Raw genomic sequence first — 26,345 nt, forward strand, 5'->3', positions numbered from 1 at the left:
TTCCCTCCCGCCTGCCTTCCCAGGCAGCCATCTTGTCTCCCTCGCCAGCCCCACACTTCCTAGGACTCCTGTTTGCACAAAGCCATTTCTAAGGAGGGTGAAGACCTTGAATTCACCTTACTACATACGCAGTCAAGAGTTCTGAGGTTCTAGGAAGAATTGATAGCCTGCCTTCCATCCCACAGGGCAGAAACCCCTTATGACTCAAGGTGGGGTAGACTAGTTTGGTTTTACCATCCATCATCCGTGTTCCTGGCCTATCAACACCATCGGCCGAAGGTGCCTGTGCTAGTAATTGACTTCTGTTCTGGTCTAGATGAGACCAAATAGTAGAATCTTAAACAAAATAAATCTCACCCCTCATCCGAGTGTGCCATGTAAGCAGTGCAGGGCACAAGGCTGTGCTGCCCGTGCTGTGGTCCCCAGGACTAATGTGGTCTCTGTGCCCCTGGGCAGGTTTAACTACCTCCCCTTCTCCCCTCCCCCCCCCCCGTCACCCCCTCCCCCCACCTCCTGGACAGTGGTGTAATTAGGCAAGATCGGATCTTCTCAGATAAAAGACTTACAGGTAAAGACAGAGCTCCAGTGTACTGCTGCTTCGTGTTCATGTTATTGTATTTTCTTAGCCCTTTTATAAAAATGTTTAACCTGCCAAGCACTGGCAGCTTCACCTCTGTCATCCTAGCTACTCAAGAGGCTGAGATCTGAAGATCACAGTTTGAAGCCAGCCCGGGCAGGAAAGCCTGTGGACTCTTTATTTTTTTTTGGGGGGGGGGGGGTCGGTTGTGGGGCTTGAACTCTGGGCCTGGGCGCTGTCCCTCAGCTCTTCAGCTCAAGGCTAGCGCTCTACCACTTGAGCCACAGCGCCACTCCCAGTTTTTGAGTGGTGGTTTATTGGAGATAAGAGTTTCTCGGACTTTCTTGCCCGGGCTGCCGTGATCCTCAGATCTCAGCCTCCTGAGTAGCTAGGGTTACAGGCATGAGCCATCAGTGCCTGGCAAGCCTGTGGACTCTTATCTCCAGTCAACTACCCCCAAAAAATCTGAAAGTGGAGCTATGGCTCATGTGGTAGAGTTTAGCCTTGAACACAGACTCTCAGGGACATCACCAGGCCCTGACTTCAAGCCCTGAGACAGGCATGTACACACACACACACACACACACACACACACACACACACACACACACACACACACACACACACACACACACACACACACACACAAGTTAAACCTCAGAATATTTTAAAGACCTGTTAGTTGGCTAGTTTTCTCACATAATGGTGCCATAATGATAGAATAAAATCCTTCTCATGATTCCCCAGTGACTCTAGGACTTCAGGACATTTCAATCCTCCACTTTACCACAGAGGAAGGTGCGTAAGTGATGGGTAAAATTACTCACATCCAGAACAGTTGTGCTTTGGTCCTGATTATGTAGCCTAAGTTACTAAATCCTTAAGTCAGATTTCAGATATTCTGGTCAACATGCTCAAAAAGGAAAAGAAGAAGGCTCAAGATGCTCTCCAGTTAGGTAACGTGGACAGAGGAGAAGCAAGACTCCCCCACAGCCCAGCCTTCCCACCTGGGAGCGCGGAGGAAGGACAGAAAACGCTGCAGTCCTTGGCTCCCACCCAGGCCCCAGACTTCAGCTCTTCCAGGTACAGATCCAGCCTGCTGCACAACAAAACAGGTCAGTTGACTAGATCTCCAGTATTCTTTTTTTTTTTTTTAATTTAATTTTATTTTATTTGTGAACATACTGTACAGAGGAGTTACAGTTACATGGGCAGGATAATGCGTACATTTCTTACCAAGCATTGCAGCCTCCTCCTTTGTTTACCCTTCACATCCCTTCCCAGCCTCCCCCCTCCCCCCCAATCCCAATCCTTCTCCTTCCCCCCCCCACCCCCCCACCCCCCCGCACCAACGTTGTAAAGCTCGTTTTGGACATGACAACTTGTACATCTCATTGTTGCAACAGGTCCACCTGTATCCTTAAACAACTGGTTTTTCCCCATCTCCTCCACAAGTTATACTGACATCAAATATAGTGAAAGCAGGGGTTATACTGTGGGGGAGGGACATACAAAGCAACAAAGAGATAATCTTATAAATGTGTTAGAAACACACGCATGAAAGAAAAAAACATTAAAATACACATCTAAGGGTTCATTTTCCTGACATCACATTATCTGACCTTTTCCGCTTGACTCATACATATACTAGATATTACAAATAAGGGAAACCATGGGACCTACGTTTCTTTGGGCCTGGCTTACTTCACTTAATATAATTTTTTCCAAGTTTTTCCATTTCCTAACAAATGGGGCAATGTCATTCTTTCTGATGGAGGCATAGAATTCCATTGTGTATATATACCACATTTTCTTTAGATCTCCAGTATTCTTAACCGTCTCTGATGGATTTCAGTACGGCTCCCCCTTGCTTTTAAATGTACAAGGATGAGCACTTTCCTGATATGCTTGTTGGCCATTTTTTTAAATCAAATCTCTTTACTAATCATTTTCCCCAATTAGATGACTAAGCTGAGAAAAAGCAATTGTGCGTTCCCACACCTTTCAGTGATGGAACTAGCTGAGTCCAGGGTAATAAGGAAAAGTTAATTGGAGGGATAAGGGAAGAAAGAACTCGCTGTGCCCCGCAGGGCGGAGACCGAGGTCAGGTGTCCCACCGCTCACGTGGTGGTGCTGTGTCTGCTACTAAATCCACACGAGCTGTCTACTGCCAGATCGTTTTGAAGTATTGTCACAGACATAACAGCCACATAATTAGCAAACATACTTTGTCAGATCACCAGAATGCACAGGGTGTCGCTAGGTGTGTCAGGGCCCACACATGTTTGTGTGTGCTGCCACATTCTAGACACGTGTGGCCTGATACAGTCACATGGCAATGTCTGGCTCTGGGAGCTGTGAGAAGTGCCAGGAGGAAGAGGTTCTGCGTCCCCTCTCTGGGACACATCAGATGACATTTTTTTGTACCAGCATGTGTTGGGATGGACGGGCCTGGCTCTCTCCAGGATACAGCTTGCAAATCGTGTCTGAGTACAGCACTCATTAAGGAGCACACATTTCCCTTAACAAAGACGACATTGAGAAGCATGGAGAGCGATTTTCTGATGTGTGACACCACATCCCTGCATATCTAACTTCTAACTCTCTGCCTTGTTTAGTGCCTCTACCCATCTGTAGAATGGGTTTGTAGTCCCGGGGAAACAAGAAAAAAATGCAATCTGTACTGCTTATTTTGATGGCCACAAACTGTAAAAAGGTATCACTCCCCTCCCCCCTCTCTCTTTCTCTCTTCTGTACAGCTTTGCTGTATTCTGCTATGAGTAAAAGCTGGTTGGGGGCATCTGGACTCGTGAATTCTTTAGTTTCTCCATCTGTGTAGTCATTCCCCTTTATTGAGCACATACTTTAGTGTGAGCCAATGCTAATTATTACTACAGTCAAAGTTTACATAGCCCTTGTATACATATGGTACCATGCTGAGTTCTCTGTTTGAATTATGTCATATACTCCTGTGCCCTCTCAGTACTTACAGATACGCAGAGATAAGAGCCACTGATGATTATTTCTCTTGTACTGAGTATAGTACTCTAGTACCTCTATAGTACAGAGTATAGTACTCTATTAAGTACCTCTGTAGTACTGACTACTTCCATAGTACTATGTATTGTACTCTATTCTTTCCATAGTACTGGGTACTTCTATAGTACCAAATACCTCAATAGCACTGAGTACCTCTGTAGTACTGAGTACCTCTATAGTACTGAGTAACTTCATAGTACTGAGTATCTATAGTGGCAAGCACCTCTAGAGCACCAAGTACCTCTAGTACTGAGTATCTCTATAGTAATAAGTATAGTACTCTATGAGTACCTCTGTAGTACTGAGGATAGTACTCTATTGAGTATGTACCGGTACCTCTATAGCACTGATCATATGTATACTACTGAGTACCTCTATAGGACCAAGTACCTCTATAGTACTGCGTATAATACTCTATTGAGTACTTCTATAGTACTGAATACTTATATAGTACTTGCCAGGATCTCTACCTCAGTGAAGATCAAAAAGATCCCAAAAGATGAGTGATGGTAAAGTGTGGCAGGAAGGATTGTCACAAGCTGAGGATACCAACTTCTTTTTTTTTAATTAATAAGATTTTTTTATTGTTAAAATACTGTACAGAGGGATTACAATTACATGAACAAGGTAATGAGTACATTTCTTGCCAAGCATTGTTGCCTCCTCCTTTGTTTCCCCTTACTATCCCTGCCCTCCCATTCCCCCCCCCACCCCCCACCCCCGTCAAAGTTGTAAAGTTCATTTTTCAACATAACGTCTTGTACATCTCATTGTTGCGATGGGTCCACCTGTGTCCCTATTTAAACAATTCGTTTTTTCCCTTCCCCTCCACAAATTATACCAACATCAAATACAGTGAAAGCAGGGGTTAAACCGTGGGGAAGGGACATACAAAGCAACAAAGAAATCATCTTATAAATATGTTGGAAACAATCGCAAGAAAGAAAAAACATTTGAGTCCTTATCTTGGGGTTCAACACCAACTTCTTGAGCAGCTTCCGGGGGCCCTTGTGGAGAAAGGGGGTTTTAGGATGCAAGGGGACCAGGCCTGGCTGGCGTCTGGGGAGTGAGCGCCTGGGTGCTAGGCATGTAGAGAGCAGATCAACAGAGATCACTGAGACCTCACAGCCAGGGCATCACGCAGGTCACAGAATGGAAGAGGCAGGGACATCCGCAGCCCTCGGGAGGCTGAGTAGATGGGTCTTGGTGGCTCACGGGACCTGGGGGAATGGGTAAGGACGAGGTCTGAGCGGCCAGTCAGGCTCTGCACATTGCTGAGAACAGCGTGTTCCTTCCCTGCTGCCCCAAGGACTGGCCCCCGCGGCCCCGGGAACACCACACCAGCACGGGCATCACTGCTGTGGGAGCCCAGAAAATGGCACCATACCTCAAAGCACATGGCCCCGAAGGCTGTGCAAAGAGCCTCAGCCAGCTCTGTTCCTGACCTCCTCCCGCTCCCTCCTGTCTCTCGTCTCTCTTCCTCTCCCAGGCCAGCCAAAGAAACTAGAAGCTCCCTCGACAAAGCCAGCAATAAAACCTAGACACATTTCTCTCTCACGCACCCTGTCTGTCTAAGAGCCGGCCATCAGGAAATTCTCTGAACAACACGTCTGACGGTGGATGGGAAGACCCTCGTTCCAGAAGGAGCGCTTCGTAGAACAAAAACAAGCCCTTCTCTCTAGGACTCCGAGTCTACTTCCTATCACATAAAAGGCTGATTGGCTCAATCTGCCTGGCTGTTAGGCTGTGGGTCTGTCTCCTTATGGGAGCTGGCTCATCACCCTGGTGCTGGGTGAGGCTTGCTAGCACCCTCTCTACCCCAGCACTACTGAGTCCTGCTGCTCACAGTCAGCACGTCACAAGCTGTGGCTCACGGTGGAAGGAGCTTTCTTTGGCCTGGTATTTCCCAAAGACACGTCAATGTTCTTTAACAATGTGCCCTCATCGCTTCCCAGCCCTTGCTATGTCACAGACCTTTCCTATTTCCATTTATTCCTATTTCTTCTCACTCAGACCATCTCCCATCTCAGAATTCTTCTTCCCCAGGCCTCTCCTAAGCCCTTGTCTCCCTTGTAAGTAGAGTCAGCTCTTTCAGTAACCCCTCTCCTCCTTTGACACTGCTATTGAGACAGAGTATAGTTTTATTTGGAGAATAAGTCAGCTTGAATTGAAAATTGCTAGAAAAATAATGGAAATTATTTGTAAAGTCCAAGTCTAAATGAGGTAAAAGCTTTGGAGGAGAGCCTTCCATTTGAGAGGGTTTGGAAGTTGTTTTAGCTGTCACTGGATCTGTTTCTAGCAAAAACTTTGAATAGGAGTCGGTTCACAAATGGACTGACAATGACTTAGCCATTTGGGGAAGGGATCCACGAGGGGGTTGGCTGTGCTTTTTTTTTTTTTTTCCGTGGAACTATGAATAGGGATGGAAATTATGGATGATGAGTCAGTGCTGCTAAGCAACAGGTAATGGGACAGTTGATCACGATGTTGAAGATTCTAGGGGCCGTTAGACTTCCGTGACTGCAGTGTTTTATCTAGGAGGAGCTTCGGTAAACTAAAGCAAATACAAAGACAATAATAATAGTAATCTTGTTTGGGAAGGTTTCCTGTCAAATGGAGGTATCATGAGTTTCTAGTAGTCCTCCCTAGGGCCGTTGCTAATGGAAAAAGAGTCTGTCTGACCACTCCTGAAAGCATCTCCCCACAACAGCCTTCCTTCTGTTCCCTGCTCAATGCTGAACACTAGAAAATGGAATAGAATGTATGGCCGTCTCACGGGGGAGCCCTGCAGTTAGGGCCTAGGCAGACTATAACATTTGATCACATTCAGCAGACACCATTAGCACACCTCTGTCCTATCTGTGTGTCTGTCTACTTACTCACCTTTCAGTCTAGTCATTTACTCCTCAGTCCATCTGTCCATCTACCTACCCACCTACCTACACATCTACCTGCCAGTCTACCTGCATGCATGCCGATCAACCGACCTTCCTACCCACCCGTCTGTTTTGGAAATCACCATCTATACCACTGCTGGCATTTTTTTTATCTAGTGAGGGAGATAAATAGATGGTGTGAGGAAAGCAAGAAAATGGCCTAAATCATTTGAACTTTCTCAGAAATACTGTGGAGCCAGTCACCAGTTCCAGACTCTGAGGAAAAGAAGGTGTGATTGGAAGAGGAAGCACAGATTGTAAGCTGGTGGAAGTCGATGAGCTGGGGATATCAAGCTGGAATGGAGGCCCACTAATGGCACTGATGGAGAGAAGGCAGAGGAGGATGCAGCCAGACGGGACGAGGCGGGAAGCAGCAAACAGCGGCTGGCATTGTGATGGTTTCTTGTTTACTTTCATCAACATGAGTGAATATTTGTCTAGAATCACCAAGAGAAGTAGGTGGAATACAGATCAACCTCCTCTCTCCACCTGGTCTGGAAGGAGTTAGGGGTCCATCTTTTCCCCACTGGCCCTGGAGTTTGGGGTGAAAGTCTGTGTTTATAGTCAGTCATGTTCACGAAGCACAATAGGTGTACCTGCTCAAGCAAATGAATTTTTCCAACAGGAAGAGTGCTGTACCTCCAAACCCCTTCCAAAAACTGCCAGGGAGAAGACCTGTGCTCAGGTCTGGTAGAAGACTCTGACCAAAGGGTCCTGGAAGACCAGCTGCCCACGGCGATTTACTTGTGAGCTCCCAGAACAAAGCATTCAGTCTGTCGAAGTAGCAAGTGCTATGCTGCTCCAGAGAAGATGGCAGCAATGGGACATGCATCCGCAGGAGCTGTGGGAAGCAGCAAGACTGGCCGCAGCTGTGGGATCAGTTCTCCCATTGATGCATTTAATTAAAATCCTTTGAGCGGAAGCTATACACCAGGCATTGTGTGAAGTGTCAGAGATTATGAAGTGAATGAGACCCAGGAAGTTTCTCAGAATGGAAAGGTAGTGGTGTGGGAAGCCAGCAGGTTGGTGATACCACAAGCATCTGGTTTGACTGCATTCTAGGAGTTGATGGACCAGCTCATAAAAAGCTGTAAAAAGAAAAAAAAGTGCCTCCGAATTTACAACTTTGTTTTCTTGGCAGTCATTAGGACTGTTTAACAGAAATGAACACAGTCAGATGTCTGTTTCTTGGAGATTAGTGGTAGCAATGCACAGAATGAATTGAAAACTGGAGGTAGGAGAGACGAGACGCTCTATGAACAGCCAAGCTAAGAAACCAAGAGAGCCTGCACCCCATCGGCCATGGACTGAGTGGATGTGATGAGTATTTGCCCATGTAGCTAAGAGAACCGATTAAAGTAAGGAAAGTCTGTGAGGCCCCCTTCTTCCCATCACTGGGTATAGAGATACACACTATCATTCTAAGTGTGGCGGCAGGCTGGGACCAGGAGTATGCAGGCCAGCCTCAGGCCATGGCATCAATGAGACCCCATTCAAAGAGAGGAAAGCTAGATGCAATGAGCCTGTTATCCTAGGAACGAGATGTGTAAAATAGATGGATCACAGTCCCAGTAGATGGGTGGGTGGGATTCAAGGATCTAACTCAAAACTAGCCAGCCTAAAATGGTTACATTAAGCTGGTTATGGCTCAGCGATGGAGTGCTGGCAAAAATACTGCTGTATCGTCCATTGGCCTGTAGCCATGGGGGTGGATAAGGAGGTCCAAGGAGATGAGGTGGCAGGAAGAGACAAGGGAGAGGGAGCAGAGGGCGAGGTGGTCTGCTGATTCCAGTCGTGACAAGCGGGAGTAGACCAAGGCTAAAGAACCAGCGCAGGGAGAATGGTTAGAGCAAGAGGGACCAGGGAGAGGGTGAGGCCGCCCTTCTCCACAGGTGTGGTCAACAGAAGCGGACGCTGCAGAGCGACCGTGAAGGTTAGAACTGCAAAAGCGTGTTGGGCTTGGAAGCGATCAGTGACCTGTGGCACAACAGCCCTGCAGAGGAGGCCACGGCCACTGTGCCAGATGGACGAGTTAGAGGTGAAGACAGACATGGCCACACGGACCCGTGGAGGCTAAGGAATTTGGAGGCCAGAGTTGCTAAATGAATTTCCTTTGTGGGTGTTGAAGACATTGAAGCCATTGGCAGGAAATGGGTGGAAAGAAAAGCCGTGAGCCAGGAGACCGAGTTGCTTAGAGCAGCCGGGGTGTTTGCTTACTCATTAAACCAATATCTACCCAGCAATCGTAAGCCGCATCCTTGGACCGAGCGGGCTACGAGGCCAGCGGGTACGCGCCTCAGAGGAGAAGCTTTTGGCTTGGTGTTTTTAAAAAAAAAAAAAAAAGGAAAGGAAAAATGATTCTTTTGAAGTAGTAGCCAGGGAACCAAAAGGAAGCCAACACTGTCCTCTGGCTTGTTTGGTATTTAGAGTGTAGCAGATGAACGTCTCTACATGATAGGGCTCCAGAGAAGGCAGTGTCTGATTTCAGCAGGAGGAGGCTGAAAGGGAAGACCTTGAAAATGGTGAGCATGCAGGAGAGGGGATGCTGGCAGGAGGACTCCGGAGAACGGGGCAGGGCGGCCTCCAAGAGAGGCCCGTAATGGAAGGAAGGGGTGGGTGTGATGAGGAAGCGGGGAAGATGCGAGATGACAGCTCCCTGGAGGGGGCTTACATTTTGTGGGTGGCCAAAGATGACAGGGCTAAAAGTCATGGCAAGACTGATTATCCTTGAGGCTACAAGGCCTGGTAGAGTGGAGCAAATTCTGTCTCTTCCTCTTTTTCTTTTTTTCTTTTTTTTTCCTTTAATGATACCCTTCTGAGAATTCCCTTTGAAATAAACTCCTCCTAGATGAGGTGGTGGATGAGTTGGAAGGAAAGGTCAGCTGGCTTCTAGAATGTTCCATACCCAATGAACTCACAGGATCCCATGGAAGTTAGGAGCAAGCTCATGCAGTAGAAAGTTCTGGGAAGGCATAGGGAATATTTCTCTCTCTCTCTCCCTCTCTCTCTCTCTCTGTCACTCTCTGTCTCTCTCTGTCTCTCTCTCTCCTCTCTCTCTCTGGCAGCATTTGGCCATGGCAGCTACTGCAGCTCTCTGCAGAACGAAGCTCTGACTCTGGGCCATTTGTGTATTGGTGACAGTAGTTTTGTGGCTTCGTAGATATGGGTCATTTCCAGAGTCGGTTGTTTATAAGACTGGTGTTGTGTTTCCTAAATTGTAGGCCCCTAAATATCTCTTCACTGTTGAGGTGCCTCCTAAGAGCACCCTCTAGAGGAAGCAGAAAACTAAAACAGGAAATCAAGGAGCATCAAGGAAATGCTTCCTTCCCTCTGTAGAGTGTGTGTGTGTGTGTGTGTGTGTGTGTGTGTGTGTGTACGTACGTACATACTCAGGGAGGGCCTGGGTGCCGTCCATGAGCTTTTTTTTTTTTTTTCCTTAAGGCAAGTGCTTACCACTGGAGCCACAGATCCACTTCTGTTTTTTTGGTCATTTATTAGCGAGTTTCCTGCCCAGGCTGGCTTCCCACCACAATCCTCAGATCCCAACCTCCTGAGTACCTAAGAGTTACCGCTGTGAGCCACCAGCACCTAGTCTTTCTTTCCTGTTTGATTTGAGTCAACTATAGAGCTGAAGACGTTTCATCCTCACCTCTGACTGTGTCCTCTCTGCGACTTTCCTCTGGCTATAATCTGAACAGAACTCGTCCCGAGATGAGAGACAGTAATTACACCAAACAGCGCACCTGCCTTCTGCCTGTATGCTGGAGAATTCCTTCGGTTCTTCTTTCATCAGCTGTGAAAGTCTGGGGGTTTTACCAACAAAGATGAAAATGGTTTCTGTCAGGGTGCTCAGAGGAGAATGGATGTATTTTAGAGACTGATAAGTGGATCCTGCCTTTATTTTGTAGTGTAAGACATGATGTTTATAAAGCATCTGTCAATTGCTCTAAGAACCTAAATCAGAATTCATCATTCCGCCCTCAGGACAGGTAGGCCTAGCTGGCCTTCCTTCTCGATTGTGTTCCTGACACTTACTATGGCTAGCGTGTGTGAGAGTGGAAGTGGCGGTGAGAAGAAGGCCTCCGTCCTCCGTGCACAGGGGAGGTTTGGTTTCAACGAGGGCCTTGGGCTCTTTTTGCAAAGCCAGTGTGTCCTCTTGATCTGCCCGTCCGCTTTCCTCAGCCAGAAAGCTCCGCTCAGAAGCTGAGCGCACGACTCCTTGCATTTGGGGCCTGTCTCTGTCCCTCCTTCCTCCTCTGATTGCCAGTGAGGTTACCGCCCGTGAAGCCAGGCTTCGGTACATCTGTGACTGGCTTTGCTTTTAGTTGTTCCACCTCATACTTTTGATAGGCAGGACATTTGAGGGTGGGAGGGGCTAAGCGCCACTTGAACCCGGCAGGCCGTGTCTTTGACAGGGCCTCCAAACTTACCAAGTGAGAATAGACAGCAGTCTGTTAAATTTTTACTAGAGCCCATGCAATGTCTAGTGAACATATACATAGGTGTGTGTGTGTGTGTGTGTGCAGATAGATAGATAGATAGATAGATAGATAGATAGATAGATAGATAGATAGATAGATAGATAGATATCACAGATTGTCAGTATCTGAACTGGGGACCCCTTGTTTTATCTGACAGCCCTGTTTCATGTGCCTGCCCCTGATCTTTGCGCTACCTTCTTGTGGGCAGTTTTTTGTTTTTGTTTTTGTCTGTCATGGGGCTTGAACTCTGGGCCTGGGCACTGTCCCTCAGCTCTTCACCTCAAGGCAAGCACTCTACCACTTGAGCCACAGTACCACTTCCAGTTTTCTAGTAGTTGGAGATAAGAGTCTCACAGACTTTCCTGCCCGGGCTGGCTTTGAACCACGATCCTCAGATGTCAGCCTCCTGAGTAGCTAGGATTACAGGCGTGAGCCACAGGCACCCAGCTTGTGGGCAATTTTTCTGAACCAAGGAGGGATAATGTTATCATGACTAGCATTTCCCAGACTTTGGCCTTATAATCCTGACCACATTTCACAGGATGGTGTGCTCTGTAGAACACTGCTTGGGAAAGCATACCATGCAATATTATCAATGAGTGTTGTTAGCTACATGGAGAATTCTCTCCGTACTCTATTTATTCTTCCAATTTATCATCTGAAGATTAGCACCCAATAATCACTAACCTAAAGGAAGCAGTACCTAAGCTAGCCAGTCTTAGTTTGAGCATGTACCAGCTCAAACTGTAGCATGATGAACTTCGTAGCTTGTTCTGAACATGCTCCCAGGATCCCTGGCATTTGTGTGTAGTTACTCTGGGAAGTTTTATAACTGAGTTCCCCATTGGGAATATGGCCCATTCCACTGAAAGGCTTTCCTAAAACAGACAACTTAAACCTAAGTATTATTTATATTATTTTATTCCACTGAAATAACCTCTGCTCTAACTTGACCAACCAAACAGTCAGAATAGGTACTTATGAACTTCTCCAGGCTGCCAGACTTTCTTGCTTCCAGATCTGAGCTCAGGGCATGACGTTAACAGATACAACCCAAAGATACTTATGTATAACTCTGAGACATACCCTTGACCTTGATGAAAACCAACTTGTGGCTACCTTGAATTTGGGGGGGGGGGGGAGGGATTTGACTTTTGTACTAGTGAGATGCTTACACATCTCTTTGTAGGAGTTTTTATTTCTCTAGAAACTCAACATTTGCCATTTGAATCATTTGAGTGACATTCGTAGCACACATGTGGCCTCAAGAGTTTATGGGTGTTAGACAATAATCTTCCAAGAAGCGTCAGAACACGTTTCTCTCCCTTCAGAGCTCATTGCCAGTGAGCGATCTCATGGATGCCTATACCCCGCCTGGACCTGGTGTGTCTGCTTGGCGCCCTTTCCTTTTATGTCTCATAGAAATTTATGCTAGTAGCATAAGCTAACACTTGGCATGTCCTTTTTACAAGACTGTAGTATACTACTTCATATTTCAAGTCCTGCGTTGTTCAGTTATTCCCACACACACACATTACAGTAAAACTCTCAATGAAATATGTCACCTCCATATTTAATAATCCACCGATATGACATGAAAAAGAGCACTTGAGCCTCTTTGAGTGTTAGCTGGCAATGCACAACACTTAGCAGATGAAAGAGTGAATAAATCATCTTAAAGTAGCTATGCAGATATACCAGGGACACTCACAGAGTGCACACAGCACATGAGCATGCACACACACACACACACACACACACACACACACACACTTTTCATCTTACCACGTCTTGCCATTGCTCTAGTTTTCACAATGTGCACTGACATAACCAGTGTCCTGCCATACTTCCTGGGATAGCACTTCTGCTGGTTCATGTGTTACATTCTAGTTGTGACTACTTCTTTGCGTCTGGTGGCTTCTATGCACACAGCATGTCTCCAGTCCTTTTTGTTCTCAGTGAGTGTCTTCCATCCACTGTGTCCTGCAGACATGCACGGGCCAGGGCAGCATTCACAGTACAGGAGATAATGGGAAAGTCACGCTCTGCCCAACGTGGCTTCTTTATGGTTCCTCTCACCCAGGCCCACAGCAGTCTCCTGGTGACATCCTACATGGCAGTAGACAGGATCTAGCAGTGTTCTCTAGTTGCTCTCTCTCTCTCTCTGAACCCACTGAGCTCTGTTAAACTGATAATGTCAGCATGGATATACAACAGATAGGCTCCTTTTACATTTCTCAAGCATAAGTAAAACCCTAATTGAGTATCATACTCAATTTCATTCATTACTTCACCACTCATTACCTCCCTCCACCTTAATTACATATGCAGTGTGAAATAACCAGTTCTTGCCATTAGCAAATCGAACCCATAGGGCCTCATTATCCACAGGCTCATTGCTTCCGTGTCCAATTAGCCATTGCTGTGGAAGAGCTTCATCTGACACAAGATAGACACAGGGTCGGAAACACCTTTTTTTTTTTTTTTCACCCACAAGGCAGGTGACATCAAGCCACAGGGGCGTCTGGTGTAGCAGGGTGAGGGGAGGAATCCCCATCCCTGAGTGTGATTCGCCAGCATTGCAGGTCCTCTGGTCCCTGCTGTGAGCAGTGTTGGGTGTCTCATCATGACGCTCTCCTTTCCATCTTCTCCTAATCCTTAACAGTAAAAACCAGCAGCAAGGCCACAAATGCTCTGCCCCAGAACCCCCTATTCTCCCCAGGCTTGAAGTATCCATCAGTGATAGTTTCGTTTGCATGAATGAAAGAAACACCTTAGGAAGCAAACCTGGGGGACAGCCATCTTTCTACCTGAGGCCAGCTCCTTCCTCTGCTGTGAGGAACACAAGTAGTTTGGGGGGACACAGACTTGGCGGGAGTTCTGTAGTATGGCATGTTCTCCAGACGCCTGGAGATCAGGAGCACCAGCCGTGGGGAGAAGGACAAGATGTAGTGTGGAAGGGAAGAGGATGGGTTTCAGTCCGAATGGTTGCTGTTCTTGCCTTCGCCCAGAGACGCCCAGGTCCCTGAAAGTCTGGTACCGCTGTCCTCCAATAGGGAGTTCCCTCTGGAAACTACAGAGGCCAGGATGAAGCAGGATCCACTCACAGGCAGCTAGGCAATAAGGCAGCCCCAAGTTTGCCACGTGTAGCCACTGTGAGGACTCAGACTGTCCTGCCGTCTCATGGAGACTGTGTGCTGACCTGTCCACACAACTGGCAAGGTGAGATCTTCAGTTTCACCAGGAATACTTGAAATAATCTCCTAAGACAAATTTGAATGAAGGTATGGGTCGAGTGGTAGATTGCCTGCCTAGCCAGCATAAGGCCCTGAGTTCAAACCCCATAACCAATAAAAAGAAAATCTATCAGATAACATTGTTTTCTTTGGCAGTCCATCCTGATCTTCCCACTCCTTCCCACTTACCCGCTAATTGTGGGTATGAGGTCATATCCATTAGTATATTATTGGTACTGTGTGTTTATATTTAAATTATTTATTTTAAATACAGATAAATAATACATTTGTACAAATAGAGTGTAGATAGACATGATCTGTTTTCTGATTTTTTATATAAATATGTTCACATAATCATAATATTTATGTTTATAGGGGCATACATTTCATATAAGAATCAAATATATAAATATAATAAACACTATATTTATAATTGATTTTATATGTGATCTATAAGCAGTAAAACCTATTCTTCATATATTACTTTAAAACACGAAAATATTAATATATACATTTGCTAAGTGTGTTTTTGTCTATACATATAAAAACTTACAGTAGTGTTCTTCCTCATAGACAGCCACAGAAAATAGCAGGTGTTACGTTGTGAATTTCTGTAAGTTCGCTCAGTGAGTTATCTAGTGCCTGGTCTGCGCCGGGCAGTTAGATTTAGGAGGACAGAAAGCTCTTCACCCACGTGACAACTGTGTGAGGTGCTGCCTTTTGAAAACTGCTGTGCTCAGTCAATGTCACTCCATTATATCCCTGTAGAGCCACCTAAGTCATTTGAACCCACACTCAGCCCGATGTCATTATGTGTTTTCATGGAATTACTGGAAATTGGCCTGGCGATCGGCCTGCTGGGTAGTGCCTTCAGGCTGGCTGGCGGCCCAGAGGAGCCCTGGCCGGTGGCCTTCACTGCGTACGGCAGAGATGAGGTCGCTGCGTCTCCCGCCTCCCTTCTCACGCAGAGATGGGTCCGTTGTTGCCAGGGTCGTCAGACTGTACATACAAAGAGTGAGAGAAGTCAGGAAGTCTTCTTTTCCTACTTGGGACCATGCAGCACAGGCTTAATGGTAAAAATGAAAGGCGGAGTGGGGAGAGGAGAGACAAAATGGAGCCGAGTCCTGAGTAGGGCAGGGATGGCAGAGGGAGGAAAGTGGGAGGGGCGCAGCTGGGCCACAGCGGCACGTGAGCCCGACAAATCAAACACAAGAAGGAGGTCTCTTTCGGTGTTAAACTCCAGTTTTTCGGTTCCCAGTTTGGTTCCCATTCATGATGTCCAGCTAGTCCTCTTTTGAAATCCTCCTAACCAACAAACACCTGCCCGACTGACTCTGTGAAACTCTCTGAGCTCTCTGAACTCTCCAGGTTCCACCCAGATGTGCGAAGGCCCTTCTGCCTTTGTGAACAGAATGAATTGTAAAACCTTCAAGTGTAGCTTGAAACCCAGTCCTTGGAATTGAAATGTTTTTCTTACCTCACCTGATCCACATGAATTTAATATGCATCCTATAACATAGTTTCAAATATTGGTAGAATATTTTAGTGACTTCTTTCTATGAGGAGAGCAAACTTCAAAGGCAAGAAGGCAGCATTCCTATAGATCTTCACCATCGGTCAGATCACACTAAGACCTTTCCACTAGGTTAGAGGGACAGGAAATAGAAGCAAGGCCTCTGAGTAAAAGGCTCTGGGGGAGTCTGAGTGGGCATCAGGTGCCTGAAGTTCAGGGTGGCCGCCATTTTGGTGAAAAACTACCTAGCTGGCAGTCCATAGACACGTAGACGCATAGCCCAAGCCAGCGTGTAGTGGGGAAGGGAGACTGGTGGAGAGAGGTTAGAACCTCACGCTGCCGGCTTGGTGGTACCAAGATGAGCCTCAGCCTTCTGCAACCAGGGCTGCTCACACACCCCAAGCTGTGGTCACATTCCCATGAGCTACAGGTCACTGGCCCAGGGGACTACAGATCCTACAAGACCTGAAAAGTTAACTGACAACTCCCAGAAAGCCTGGAGATAGCTCTCTTCATTACAGGCGACCATATCACAAAGCAAATATACAATTAAACTCTGTTTAATTAAAATTAATTAATTTTAAACTCTGTTTAATTAAAATCCTATTGAACAATTTTTTTAAATCATAGGATAAAAAGACAAGAATCTAGTCTAAAACAATGTCTAACCACCACTGACTCCTGACTCCCTCTGGAGAGACATGACTCCCTTTTAGTTCTGATTCTTTATACCAAGTTGGTTAGCAGGAGCCGCCACTAGAACCATCCCCTCCTGTTTGGAAGGCTGGAGGGATTGCTTTTGCAAGTTACTGGTCACAGGTCTTGGCTTTTGCAAGGTCACAGAGCTGTGACCTTCATGCTAAGGCCCAAGAGGGAGAGGAGGAGGTGTTTGCTCATAATCTTAATCCAAATATTTTACTCCCAGAGGAAACAGACAGATGGCGTGCTCCGTGGGATTTTGGAAGCGTTTTTGTTGTTGTTGTTTCCTGAGAAAGGAACTATTTATAGAAAGAATTAACAGAGAAAGTTCAAGTGCCAGGTCTCTGTTACTAGTCAGTAACTAGATATGTCCAATGCTACACTCGGGCACACATAGAACCCCTCCCCCCCCCCCCCCCCCCCCCCCCCGCTCTGGCCAGGCCTATCCCGTCCATCCCCTCTCCAGCTGTGGGCACTATTTTGCCATTTCTTTTTTTTTTTTCTGGTCCTAGAGTTTGAACTCACCCAGAACTGTCCCTGAGCTTTTTGCTCATGGCTAGCACTCTCCCACTTGAGCCACAGCACCACTTCTGGCTTTTTCTGAGTAGTTTATTAGAAATAAGAGCCCCCTCCTCCCCTCTCTGACTATGCTGCCCAGGATGGCTTCGAACCACGATCCTCAGATCTCAGCCTCTGCAGGAGCTAGGATTATCTACGTGAGCCACTGGCTCCTGACTTTATTTTGTCATTTCTCATGCTTTTGTCTGTTCTTGTCCTGTTCCCTGTCTCCCGCCACTACCTTTTTTTTGTTCATGACAGCTGCCCTTCATCCGTTAGGCGTCTATACGTGTGGGCACCCCCAGCAAGCCATCTCTCCCCTCCTGGCTATGGTCATCTACTCTATGACACTTCTCCCTCTCTGCATGTGGTTCTAACCATCTGGTGCGGGGGGTGTCTGCACCCCCTGAGCTCCGCCCTGCTGAGGACCTCAGGTTTCTCTATTCCCACTGCCCATCCGCACACACACACACACACACACACACACACACACAGCTCACGGCAAACCGCACTCTTACAAGTTCTCCATAGGACCCCAAGTTACTCTAAAGTTTGAGAATCACAGACCTCTTCTCTCTGTAGGACACCCTACATGCCTCGATGTCGGAAGGCTGCCTTTAAAGGCAAATGGCAAAGAATACGCTTCTCAAGTAACTTGGTTGACTTTCTAGTCACCAGGGGTTTCTCATGTGTGTCTTAGATGACGACTTGTAGAAATGTGAGGAGGAATGGCATGAGAGGAGGTTGCCTTGCGAAAAGGACCAGGACAAAGAATGTGTGAAAAGGACATTATAGAAAAGGTATGAAACTTGGCTGCTTGTGGCAGGAAGAAGGAGAAAGGGCAGCAGAATGAAGGACAGGCCAAGTGTGACCAGGTGTCATTTCTATCTAGAGGTCTCTTCCTGTAGAAACACAGGGAGCTGTAATAAAGGGTGACAAGTCCCCCTTTCTAACGTCCAGAACAGGTTCTGGTTCTGAGCCTTAGACTCATGCTATCATTGGCTGATTAGTAAAGGGATCAAATTGCCAGTCCCTTTCTTGGCGCACAGGCCACTTGCCTGGGATATCGGGGAGTTAAAACCTCCGCAAACCCACGCCCGGGGTCCGTGGGAGGCCTACCATCCCTCGGGTCTTCCTTAGGCTCAGCTCACCACCTCTCTGACAGCCCCACCGATCCTGGCGCTGACAGATCTGCTTTTCTTGGATCTGGACCGTCATCTTTAAGCAGGAATAGCGGGACGCAGCGTCAATCTGTGTCTATGCATTGGCTGCACAGCGCTGGATGTTTCTGTTGGAGCAGATCCTCTTGCTGACATGTTGGCAGGCCACCTCCTGTCGCTGAGGGGCATACAGAGACTGCAAAAGAGTGATGGTGCAGAATGAACACTTCTCCATGTCCAGTGTCGTCCAGCTGCTGCCCCGTGGAGGAGCTGGACATGCCATGAGGCCTGTGCTCCAAACGGCTGCATAAGCCGAGGCACCTAGTGCAAGAGACACTACTTTGGAATCTCTATTCTGTGACCCCAGCAATTAATCTGGCATGGTGACCATATTGTAAATATAGTGCAAACCTTAGATTTTTTTTTTGGGGGGGGGGCTTGTTGTGGGGACTGAATTCTAGGCCTGGGTGCTGTCCCTGAGCTCTTTTTGCTCACGGCTAGCGTTCTGTTTTTCTGGTGGTTGATTGGAGATAAGAGTCTCAAGAACATTCTCGCCCAGGCTAGCTTTGAACCATGATCCTCAGATCTCAGCCTCCTGAGTAGCTAGGATTATAGGCGTGAGCCACCAGCACCCAACAGACTTTTTTTCTTATTAAGTCATTTGATGAAGCACTATAAATCAAAGTAGAATTCCTAAATTTGCTGATTTTCCTGAAGGGTCTTACAAATACACAGATGAGTTCCAGAAGCCAAAACCTATATTTATCCAGGCTTTGAGTCCTCTTAGTCATACAATAAATGAACTAAATCTGTGCTCATCGTTCTGAGGTCCGCATGAAAAACATTCATAATTCATCATTATTAAGTGGCTTCTGTCGACTTCAGACACTGAACTTGATGGGTAGTTTCCCCACAAACAATATTTTCGCATGAAGATGAATTGACTTTCCCTGTGATCATCTCAGACTTGAAAAGGTGGTTCCTTTTTGTTTGTTTGTTTGTTTGTTTTCCTAAACTTTATCCCTTCTCATTATCCCCTTCAGTCCGGTCCAGAGGATCTGGGCCCTGTGGCTCTCCAAAAAAGCAGGAAGTTACTTATCTCCTCACAAGGTGACTACAGAGTCTTAAATGTGCGACATTGAGAGCTAATATGAAGTGCTTAAAGCAGAGACTGAGCAGAGAGAATAGCTAAGAAATACCAACAATGCGCTCCCTGTTACTGTCATTATGAGCCTGCATGAGGCCACGTGAAGTCCAGTGGGGCCTGGGCCTCCCCCGCTGACGTCCATCCATCCTGTGGTCAGGTAGCAAATGAGGTGCGACATGATGGTGAAATCCCAGGGACCTTAAGTAACTCTCCATCGGTAAATGGTGGGCACCAGGGCCAGAATATAATGGAATACGGATTGTGTGGGACTTGAAGAAGCGTAGCAGACGCTTTAGGGGTTTCTTATGAAGGAAGAGAAGAAAAATGAGCTGACAGCTGAGGGAAAGATAGAATTGCGGGGGGGAGTAGCTAGGACAGGGAGACTTTCACAGTTCAAACTTTAGCTTCCCTCCACCACGCAGCCTGAGATGGAATGATTCCCACTCTTAATCTCTTAGGCTGGGGTGCCCCCCGTCCCGCTCCATGGGTATCACCCATACATTCTACAAGACAGGAATTCTCAAATTAGGAAAGTTTGAAAGACGCTAGCTAACACATCCCTTCCCTTAAAAACCACACAGCATGCATCAGTCAAACGTCTAGGAACGCCTCCTGCCACACACACACACACACACACACACACACACACACACACACACACACACACACACACACACACACACACACACACACACACACACACCACTACTTGTTTAGTTTGACCTATTTGTCTTTATGTGTTGGGGGTGGGGGTGTGCATGTGCACCAGTACTGAGGATTGAACTCAGGGCTGCAGCGCGCTCTCTCTCTCGCTCTCTCACTCTCTTGCTCTCTCAGATTTTTTGCTCAAAGCTGGTGCTCTACCACCACTTGAGCCACACCTCCACTTCCAGCTTTTTGCTGGTTAATTGGAGATGAGAGTCGCATGGAATGTTCCATCCCAGCTGGATCTCAGCCTCATGAGTAGCAAGGATTACAGGCGTGAGCCACCAGCACCTTGTTTGACCTACTTTTTTAGACTGGTTTGATTCCAGCACCTCAGACCCCTGTTACTGCAAAACCTTTACTATACCAGAACATCCCTGCTTTTCACAACATCCCGTAGGAAGATGGAAATGAGATGTGAAGTTGGCCACTAAGGAAAGGTGTTTGGAGTGTCCATCAGCTCACCTGCCCTCCGGAGGCCCCACCCTGGCCAGAAAGCCAGGCCAGCACTGTGAGCCACTCTTGCTGCCTGTTTATGCCCAGGGCTCCCTCCTGTATTGCACAAATGACCAGCTGCTGGGATTCACCAACCCATGTGTGCAGGTCCCATTCTGGCCACCAGTGCCCAGGCTGCGTCCTACACAGCTGTCCCTCCACTGTCCCTCAATAGAACCGAGGACACTGTAGAGCTGGAGCCTTCCTTACAGGAAACGTGTCTGTTTTGTGGGTCTTAGGAGAATGTAGTTATCTCATCTGCTGAAAATGTGGTTGGTAAGTGTTTCGTTCCGGAGTGACCACCAGCATGGAGTGTGGGAGCCGCGGGTGTGGATTCTTTCCACCTTTCTTCCCTTCCCCTAAGTATGTTTGGCAGCCCCGAGGCCCCTGGGGTCCCCATGTCCACTTCCCCCCATCATGCTCCCTTGATGTGAAAAGCATGTTTGGAGGCTGATTAAAGACAAAACTGGCAACTGCTGGCTGTTGAGCAATTCTCTGCGGATTCACCGAGCTCTTATCTTGTCTTGTAAACTCACCAGAGACATTTCTTACGGATTGTAACTATTTTCCACTGGGGATACTTCTTCACTCATTCATCTTAATTATTATTTTTTTCCAACCCAAAGGATCAAGGATTGAGAACCAAGAAAATATCACAATCATTTTCTTTTTTTTTCCCCTTCACAAATGAAATGACCATTCTTTTACATCTGAACATTCGATTTTTGTATATTTTTTTAAAGCCTCTTGAGTTCTACAGGGTATTTATTTGTTAGGAAATTTAACCCGTATTTTATTGCCTGAATGATGTAGTTCCTCATATTCTGTTTAAAAAAAATTTCATGATGTGATGGGACTACCTCTTCTCTAAAGCCCATAATTAGTTAATCTATGGCTACAGTTTGGAAGCAAAATACGTCCCAGTGGGTTGATCCTGGGTGATACTTTTGGAAGGTGACAGGACGCTAGGACATTGAGACTAGGTAGGAAGTCCTGAGATCATCAGAGATGTGTTGTCAGCCCCTTTCTCAGTCCCGTGTTCCCGGCCACAAGGTGAGCACTTTGCCCACGCACACTCCCACCAGTGCCACCCAGCCAACCGACCAGAGGCCCAAACAGTGGATCTTCCGTAAACCCTTAAAACTGTCAGCCAGAATAGACGTTTGCTCTTTAGAAGTTAGTTATTTCAGTCACTTCATTATGGTGACAGAAAGCTAATGGTCACACCCTTGAACACACAATATTTTCTTCTGGGGCATTGAGTATTAACATCTGTCCCTTTGTCACCTTTTCCTGTCATGGGAATGGGCAGTGTCTCCTCCTAAGATATAAATATCCCCGAGACTAGAACTGGTCCATGATCCTGGGACTCGCGCAATTGAGTTAATGTGCAATTTTTGACTTAAAGGATTTTTTGTCAGTTGTGGGGCTTGAACTCTGGGCCTGGGCGCTGTCTCTGAGCTCTTCAGCTCAAGGCTAGTGCTCTACCACTTGAGCTACAGCACCACTTCTAGTTTTCTGGTAGTTAGTTGGAGATAAGAGTCTCACAGACTCTCCTGCCCGGGCTGGCTTTGAACCACGATCCTCAGATGTCAGCTTCCTGAGTAGCTAGGATTACAGGCATGAGCCACCAGCACCCAGCAAGGATTTTTTTTTCTTGAATGCACAATAATGTACTAGGAATGACTCCATGTCACTCATCAGATATGGTCATGAATTTCCAGCTACATGTCAAATCAGTAAACATTCCACACACAATAAAAAAGAAGGGAGAAAGAAAGAAAGAAAAAGAAGAAAGAAAGGAAGGAAGAAGGAAAGGAAGAAAGGAAGGAAGCAAAAAAGAAGTGGACAAGAATCCCTAAAGGATTAAAGAGGAAGTGGGTTCTTCGGTCACATTTTTTTCCAAGAACATCAAGCCAGTCAAGTTCTCACTGTTCTTGTAAACAGAGGATGTTGTACATGTGCTAGTTGTGCAACCAGAGCTGCTGTGGCAGGAGGAGGGAACAACGCTATGATGAAAAGACCCTCCCACCTCACCAGCTTGCATAGAAGGAGACCCGGGAAGGCTCTGCAAGCCTGGAGGGCTTCTGGGCAGAGCAGTATCTTCCTGGGAGCCAATAATGAGTATTGGGAGAGGGTAGAGAAAGGCCAAAGCAGCTGCTGAGAAGTTTCACACTGAGCGGAATGTGTACAGTGTGGAGATAGCCATGTGCTGTGGTTGGAGCAGCCCCACCAGATACCTCATGTTGAGATTTAATCCCCGTTGTGACATATGAAGAGATGGGACCAAGTGGAGCCCTTAAGAAGTGATTGGTCCATTCACTGATCCAGAGGCTAATGCATTTCAAGAGTAGGAGATACATTAATCCATTGATGGGAGACCTGTAGGGTTATCTGGGCTCTGTCTCTTGCATGCACCCCTCTAACTATGCAATGCTGTATACTGTCACAGGACCCTTCAGAGCCCCACCAAGAAGGCCTTTACCAGATGTGGCCCTAAGTCTTGGGTCTCCTGTTCTCCAGAACCATGAGCTGAATTAACTTGGGTTAGGGTTTTGGGGGTATTTGTTTGTTTGTTTTCCAGTTTGGGGGCTTGAACTCTGGGCCTGGTACTGTCCCTGAGCTGCTTTTGCTCAAGGCCACCACACTACTTCTCACTTTCCTGCCCAGGCTGGCTTCGAACAGCGATCCTTTAGATCTTAGCCTCCTGAGTAGCTAGGATTGCAGGTGTGAGCCATCTCCACCTGGCTTGACTTAACTTTTATTCCTTATAAGTTACCCAGTCAGTGGTATTCAGTTCCAGCAACAAAAAACAGAGAGGGATGCTATGAAGCAAGAACGTTATGCTATTTGGAAAATAGCCAATCTACCTCCTGTTTGGTTATCTGTAATAAGGGGTACACATGGTCTCTGGCATAAATAATTCAAATTCACAGACCATACTTCTCCCAAAGGCAATGTTTTTAATATCCCTACCATCAAACTTTTTCTAGAACTACTTTTTAAAAAATAAAAAAGATTCAGAAGACTGCCTAAGGTTTGGATCAGACTTCAACGGGAACAGAGAAGGAAAGAATCTGACATAACAGGCTCTCGGAAGGAATGAAATGACGGGAGGAATTTCGAGTCTTGGCTCCACCATTAATTACAGGACCTTGAGCAGGTCACATAGCCACTTTACCATCATCCACTGACCAATAAAACCTCAATGTCCTCATCTGTAAAATGAAGGGGTTGAACTATGGGGCCTCTAAGGCCCCTTCCAACTCTCAGATTCCAGAATGTACATGATTTGTCTTGCATAAATACATTGTGAGTCAGTCGGGATTGGCAGTGTTAGAACTAAAGAATTCTGTCACAGGGGTATATTCCCTGCGTTTTGTAGGAGGAAGAGGAAAAAGCCCAAGGCTTCTACCACCGCTTTCTCTGCACCAAGCATGTAATATGCATCCAATAAATGTAAGGGCCTGAGCTACATCCTAGGCAAATGTAAGCTTTCTTCCTTCTCCAAAGGGGTTTCTTTTCAGTTGTGAAACAGTCAGCTTCATGAAGGAAATAAGACCCAGGTTTATGGTTTAGATGTCAAAGAGAAAAGAAAGTCACATTAAATACAACCAGTTCTGTGATTTGGGCTGTGATTCTTCCTGTAAAAGTTCAGAGCCTGCAGAAAACATCAGGCTGGGGATCCAGGACCTAAAATCAGGCCCAGGGTGAGGTTCCTCGGGACCTTCACCTTGATCACCAGACTTCCGTAGACACTGTAACCAGCCCATGCACAATGCACAACGCACAACACACAACACCGTACACCAAGTCTCCTTTCCTCCAGCCCCAGTCAAATGTCCCTCCTCCTCCTTCAAGATTTCAGCAAGAAACCTTAATGTTTCTGCTAATGCTGCCCTCAAAACCATTGTAGATTTATGCACCTTTTGGCTTCCTACTGCTGACTGCTCCCAAAACCAAAGCCGCAGAGTCTGTATTTTATGTATAGGAATATCCCAATCACAGGAAAACAGTGCTGACATCTACTGGCTAGCTACTGCTGAGTACTAAGCCACTCCAAAGGTAATGACTTCAAACACAGACAGTAATTGTATTGTTCTCCACGGTTTCTCTCGATGAGGAGTCAGGGTAGTTCTGGCGTAGGGTTTTGCGTGTGGTGGTGGTTGGATGGGGCTGGACCTGGAGTGGCGAGGGAAGTCGATCTTCCCACTTTGTCCTGGGGCCTCTTCGTGCAGTGTCTCTCTGTGGACTTTCTCACAACAGGGCAGTGCCTAGCACCAAAACAGCTTGCTTCAAGTCCGTGGCCTGGCTCACAAGTCAGAGCACATTGCCTTTAAGGACCCAGCCCAGAAAGCCCACCAAATTCTATACAAAATACCAAGGGAAATAAATTAGGCCGTGTCTCAGTGGTGATGGGAACAGGGTTTGGAGGAACGTGAGCCATAGGTGATCCTCTAGTGACCACATCCCTGGATGGTGCCTTCGAAGGGCCTGCCACAGAGCCTGACCATTCGTGTGGCCACTGGGAAATCGTCACTGAGTCACTGCTACTCACCGTTATTCCAGGCGGGTTGTATTCCTGAGCCCCACAGCGTCTTGTGACATATTGTCTTAACTTTCTTCTCCCCTTCTAACCGTTGTCTTGAATTGCTAATAGAATGCTTTGGTAACTTTATATTGCATAAGAATCAGAGAACATTTGCAAAAAAATAAAAAGAAGAAGAAGAAGGAGGAGGAGGAGGAGGGAGGAAGGAGGAGGGAGGAGGAAAGAACATTAGAGCTAGGTTCTGTCATATTTATCCCATCCACCAACCTTTTTTTTTCTTTTTTTTGGTGGATGACAGACCCCAGAACTCAGCACAGCAGGGTTATTTGCCGCTCACACCCGGGAACCTACCTACCTTACGGGCAGTCAACGTCAGACTCAGAAAACTCTTGTTTGTTTCCAATCCAGAATGTATTTTCCCTGGTAGCATTCTCGCTGCTCTCCTCTGTAAAGATGTGAGAGACTTCACTTTTCCACCTTCAGTCCAAAAGTTGTTATTTCCTCTTATATGGTATTTTTCTTCTTGTTGTGGGGTCACCGTGTGCCGTGGGTTCACCGTTTGCCACAGGGTCTGCTGCACACAAACACAGCATGTGTCTGTGGGCGCCTGGAAGCATCCATGAGAACTCCCTGGTGCCAGGGAGACAAAGATGGAAAAAAGAACGCAGTCCTCCTTTTCCTCCCTCCCTCCCTCCCTGTCTCTGAAACTAAACCTGATAGCACCATACTCATTTCTGTTGTTGCTTTATGAATATCCTTGGAAAGCCACCAAGGGCCAGGTTTGTCCTCTGCATGTTTCCTGTGGTCCCTGTTGATGAAAATCGTTTGCACATATCCATGGGTGGAACTCAGCCAGAGGATAAGAACATAAATGTCGTGGGTCAGACACACACCACCAGCGGCTGACTTTTTAATGTATTTTCTGCATTCTGTTGTTCCCTGGGCTCTAGGAACTGCTGTAATGAAGACCTTCAGTTTGCTTTTTGAAATGACTGATAGCGGTATACAGTTATGGTGCCTCTAGGTTTGTCATAAGTAGGGTTTTTCTGAGATTTGGTTTGCTCGTTTGTAAGACCTTTATCCCTCCGCGCTTCCTCAGATGGTTCTCCCTCGCAGCTGTTTTCCCGGTTCTTTTTAACTGGCCACTGGAGTCCACCCGATGTCTACTGTTACTTGAAGGCACTGTGGCTGTTGTCACAAGTATTAGCCTTTTCTACTCTTTGTACTTCCTGTTTGGAGCTTTTTTCTGA

General features: G+C 46.7%; 1 protein-coding gene across 1 annotated transcript in view; it reads left to right on the plus strand.

Annotated features, from left to right (window-relative positions):
* Positions 1-1,646: 1,646 nt before the first annotated feature.
* The window catches only part of LOC122111138 (kinesin-like protein KIF6), a 114,901-nt gene continuing 90,202 nt past the window's right edge, over positions 1,647-26,345 (plus strand). The window contains exon 1 of the mRNA XM_042683873.1: positions 1,647-1,692. The gene's annotated coding sequence lies outside the window, so the exon portion shown is untranslated. The remainder of the gene's footprint in view (positions 1,693-26,345) is intronic.

This window comes from Dipodomys spectabilis, unplaced genomic scaffold (assembly GCF_019054845.1).
Source record: "Dipodomys spectabilis isolate Male_0828 unplaced genomic scaffold, ASM1905484v1 ptg000085l, whole genome shotgun sequence".
Classification (NCBI taxonomy): domain Eukaryota; kingdom Metazoa; phylum Chordata; class Mammalia; order Rodentia; family Heteromyidae; genus Dipodomys; species Dipodomys spectabilis.